We start from the raw sequence: 5,516 nt of genomic DNA, 5'->3' as shown, positions 1-5,516 counted from the left end.
AAAAAAGTAACTTATTCACTTTGTTATTTACCCTTCTGAGAACATTGCTTCTGTATAATACATCAAGAACATGCTTCAAAAAATAGCTTATAAATGAAAGGTCAACATACTGAAGCAAATCATCTAATTACTCCATATCACAGAATAAGAAACATTTTAATTTCCATATTTTATCCCTGGATTTGAATCATTCTGAGACTGTCAAGATTAATGCAAAGTTCATTTGACCAAAGAAAATGGCAAAAAAGAAGTGATTTAAACATTTTAAAGTTCTTTTAATAAATTATGTCTTTTGCTGAGAGAGTACAGTCTAATTTAATATTATATTTAAATATTTAGTTACCTTCCGAAAAATGTTTCAGACAAATAAATTGCTCTAGTTAATAATACAGTAATGTATACTTGATAGTTGCTGAGAGTAACCCAAACCTTCTCACCACATCCACATGCAAGTTAAATGTGTGAGGTGATGGCTGTGTTAGTTATCTTGATCTTAGAAATCATTCTATGTGTGTGTGTGCATCTATATAATGATATTGTACACTTTTAATATATACAATTACATTTGTCAATTACTCCTTAATAAAGTTGGAAAAAAGAATTTTTATGCATCTTTTTGTCTAGTTCTTGATCTTTATCATTAATTTATTTTCTGTGTGCCTATAAACACACGAGATTTTTTTTTATATTTTTTTCAAGGGTTTTTTTAAAAGATTATTTATTTTGAGAAAGAGAGAGAGCACATGTATGCAAGCAAGGAAGGGGAAGAGAGAGAGAGAGAGAGAGAGAGAGAGAGAATCCTAAGTAGGCTCCTCACTGTCAGCACAGGAGCCTGACACCAGGCCCGATCTGACAAACCATGAGATTACAAACTGAGCTGAAATCAAGAGTCATACACTCAACCAACTGAGCCACCCAGGCACCCCATAAATGCATGTTTTAATTATCAGTCACTGTATTTGTTGCTGGGCTGCCATTACAAAATATCACATACTGGCTGTCATTAAAAAAAAAAAAAAAAAAAAAAAGAAAGAAAAAAAAAAGGAAATTTACTTTTCCCCCATCCAGAGGCTGGAAGTCCAAAATTATGGTGCTGGCAGGGTTAGATATCTTGAAGGCCTCTCTCCCTGGCTTCCAGATGGCCACTCTCTTGCTACTTTTTATATATTTGTTCCTCTGTGTGTGGGTATTCCTGGTGTCTCTTCCTCATCTTGTAAAGACCCCAGTGCCACTGGATTAGGGCCCTACTTTAAGCCTTGTTTTAAGTTAAGCGCCTCTTTAAAGATTTAATCTCCAAATACTCTCACATTCTGAGGTGCTGGGAGTTGGGACTTCAACATGAATTTTGAAGAGACATAATTCAGCCTATAACAGTTATGTTGCTTTCTTTTTAGATATAAAATATATAAATAACAAATATTTTTATACCATCCTATTTTGATTGCTAAAATAGGGCATGAGGCATGTCCCAATCGCTACTCCTGCCAGGAAGAAAGTGTCTGATTTGAAGAGAGCATTTAATCAATATTTGTTGAATAAATGAATGACTGGATCTAACACAGTCATATTTTGTAAATTAGTATGTATATGCTCCAAAGGCTTCTCAAATGCAACTTCATCAAAACTGAATTCATCCCTTTCTCACAAATCCTTCCTTGTTCCATCCACTGCCCCAGCCAGAATCCTTCACCTTTTCCTCTGTTTTCCTCTCCCCACCAGTTAGTCACCAACTCTTGCAGATGCTATATGAGTTCATTGCTTCTAATAATATTCATGTATCAGAACTCTCCACTTCATAGCCCTCTGCCGCATGATATGGAATGACATGTAAGTCCTCAAGTCAACCATGTACTTTGTCTCTTTTAATCTTTACCTTATGTTCATTCCTTAATCTAGAATTTCTTCCCATATATCTTTCACCTTGATTTGCAACTATCAAAATCCCTTTTGAATCTGGGGACTCAGTTAAAGGGTCACCTCCTGCTTAAAGTTTCTGTTGAACACAGCATCTGAGTGCTTCTTCTATTTTTCTCTTACCAGAGTCTGGTTAAAGGAAAACTTGGAAAAATTATAACCACTACAAACATGAAGATAACTCAATAAAATGGGTGGGTTCAAAATTAAAATAGTCATATCAAGAATCAGTAGGCTTCCTATGTGTAAATCAAAACCTGCTACAGGTTATAATGGAAGGAGACAACATTTGCAATAACAACTGTGTAAAATATCTAGGATAATAGGAACTGTAAAAAACCTCTCCAAAGAAAACTCTAAAAAACCAGTGAGAAATACAAATGAGGACTGGAACAAATTGAAAGAGTACTACATTCATGAGTAAGTGGACTCATAAAGATTTCACCTATTCCTAATCTATACATTTTATATTTGTCCAATAAAAACACCAGTATTATATTTTTAACTTGATAAGCAGATTCTAAAAGGCAAACAGAAAATAGACAAGTAAAAATAGCCACAAAAATTGTAGGAAAATGAGTAATAACTCATTTCTAATATCACAAGAAATACCATATGAATCATAGCTCTGAAGCCATAAAAGAAGATTTTTGTGCCTGGAACAGCCATGGCTCATGGTCCCAAGAAACATATGAAGCATACAGCAGCTCTAAAGCATCGGATGCTAGATTAACTGGTGTGTCTGTTCCTCATCCATATACATACAAATCTCCATAGGCTGAGATAACGTCTCCCTTTCATTATTTTCCTAAGGAGCAGGTTTATGTGTGCCCTAACAGAAGATGAAGTAAAGAAGATAAGCCTGTAGTGTTTCATTAAGATAGGCAGCAAGGTCCAAACTGATATAACCTACCTCCTGGTTTTATGGATGTCAAAAGCAGTGGCATTTAGACATCTTGGTGTCTAACCCATGACACCAAGAGTCACTTTACTATTCATGGTATTCCATCTGAGGAAACCAAGTACAGGTTGTGCAAAGTGAGAAAAATCCTTGTGGAAACCAAAGGAATCCCTCATCCGATGACCGCTGATGCTTGCACAATCCACTACCCTAATACCCTCATCAAGGTGAATGACACTATTCATATTGATGTGGAGACTTGGAAGTTTACTACTTTCATCAAGTTTGACACTGGTAATCTGTATATGGTGACTGATGGTGTTAACGTAGGAAGAATTGGTGTGACCACCAACAGAGAGCGACACACTGGTTCTTTCAGTGTAGTTCATGTCAAAGATGCCAGTGGCAACAGCTTTGCCAACCAGCTCTCCCACATTTTCATTATTCACAAAGGCAATAAACAATGGGTTTCTCTTCCCTTTGGAAAGGTACCTGCCTCACCAATGCTGGAGAGAGAGACAAGACACAGGCAGCCAAACAGAGCAGTGGGTGAAATGGTTTCTTGGTGATATGATTGGAAGTCTTTATACTTAAAGATAATACAGCATGAAAAACAGTGGTAAAAGGCAACATGGGACACTTTATAGAATACTTGTGTGAAAATGGCCTTTAAAACTATGAAAAACTCCTGAAATCAGTTAATAAAATGTTGATAAACCAAGTTCATCTACATATCAATTCCACTATAGTCAATGTCTCAGATAGAAAAAAATAGTTTGCCCAAAGTGAGTGATTTGAAAAGGGTTGAATGAAAGGACAAAGCTAAGTGTAGGATTATAAGGAAAACACTAGAGTTGGTGCATTGTCTAAGAACTGGTATTAGCAAGACAGATCATCTCCTTCAAGCCTAAAGAGGTGAGGGAAGAGCAGTTACTGGACTCAGATGAAGTTTTGTTTAAGACAGCTGGCTGGCAGAACATAATCCTGCAAGAATACAGACACCCTTCAGGGACTAGGGATGGAGGGAAGAAACCAGGGCTATGCATATCCTGCCTCTGCTCTCCTCCCTTCCTTTACTCTTCTGTGCCAGTACCCCTAATTGGTGGAACTTAACCAGGATCTATCAGTCAGCCCATAGAATTCACTCTCTTGAGGCATAAAAGCTCAAAAAATATATAGTAACTACAATTAGAATAGATGGGCTGGGGCGTGTGGGTGGCTCAGTCAGTTAAGCCTCCGACTTCGGCTCAGGTCATGATCTTGCAGTCTGTGAGTTCCAGCCCCGTGTCCAACTTTGTGCTGACAGCTCAAAGCCTGGAATCTGCTTCGGATTCTGTGTCTCCCTCTCTCTGTGCCCTCTCCCCACACTTGCTCTCTCTCTCTCTCTCTCTCTCTTTCTCAAAAATAAACAAACATTAAAAAAAAAGAGATGGGCTTATTACATTGGACACAGCAAAGATCATCCTGAATTAGAATATAAACCACTGTAAAATACTAGATTGAAGCACAGAGAGAAATAAAATGAATGAAAATCAGAAAAGAGCAAGAGTTATATTGTATGTCAAATATTAAGACTTCTAACAGAAAAAGAGGCTAGGGAGTATATGACAGAAGCAATATTTGACGATAGACTGTTCAAGAATTTTCAAAAATTAATGAATGTTTGAACAAATGATGTTGGAAAAACTGGATAACCTCACTGCAAAAGAATGAAGTTGAACTTTTACTTTATGCCAATACCATGTCCAAAAAATTAACTCAAAATGGATCGAAAGCCTAAACATAAGACCTGAAGCTGTAACACTCTTGAAGCAGACATAGGGAAAAAGCTTTGTGGCATTAGATTTGGCAGTGATATCTTGAATGTGACACAAAAAGCAGAAAGCAACAAAAGAAAAACATATAAATTGGACTACATCAAAATTAAAAACTTTGTACATCAAAAGACATAGTCAACAGAATTAGAGGCAACCCGAAAAATGGGGAAATATCTGCAAGTCATATATCTGATAAAGGGTTAACATCCAGAATAAAGAACTCCTACAACTTGACAAAAAAACAAGACAACATAAACAACTCAATTTAAATACGGCCAAAAGGCTTCCATAGACATTTCTCTAAAGGAGATATACAAATGAATAACAAGCACATGAAATGATGCTCAAAACGGCAAATCATTAGGGAAATGCAAATTAAAACCACAGTGAGATGCCACTTCACACCTATTAAGGATGGTTATTATCGAAAACACAGAAAATAACAAGTGTTGGCAAGGATGTGGAGAAATTGGAATCCCTGTTAGTGGGAATACAAAAATGGTTCAGCTGCTGTGGAAAATGGCATGGCAGTTCCTCAAAAATTAAAAATAGAATTATCATATGATCTAGCAATTCTACTTCCAAAATAATTGAAAACAGGTCTTAAACAGATACTTGTATACCCACTTTCATAGCAGAATGATTCACAACAACTAAAAGGAGAAAGCAACCCAAGTGTCCATTGACAGATGAATGGTTAAATAAAATATGGTATATACACACAATGAATATTATTCAGCCTTAAAAATCAGGAAATTCTGATATGCTACAACATGGATAAACCTTGAAGGCATTATCCTAAGTGAAATAGGCCAGTCACAAAAGGACAAATACTGTATGATTTCATTAAATGAGATACCTAGAGTAATCAAACTCATAGAAAA

General features: G+C 36.3%; 1 pseudogene; it reads left to right on the top strand.

The window, feature by feature from the left end:
* Positions 1 to 2,581: 2,581 nt before the first annotated feature.
* LOC122479683 lies at positions 2,582 to 3,399 on the top strand (annotated as a pseudogene).
* The last annotated feature ends 2,117 nt before the right edge of the window (positions 3,400 to 5,516 follow it).

Source organism: Prionailurus bengalensis, chromosome C1 (genome assembly GCF_016509475.1).
Source record: "Prionailurus bengalensis isolate Pbe53 chromosome C1, Fcat_Pben_1.1_paternal_pri, whole genome shotgun sequence".
Lineage (NCBI taxonomy): Eukaryota > Metazoa > Chordata > Mammalia > Carnivora > Felidae > Prionailurus > Prionailurus bengalensis.
Note: the sequence above shows the minus strand (reverse complement) of the source record. Positions and strands in the feature narration are given on the sequence as shown.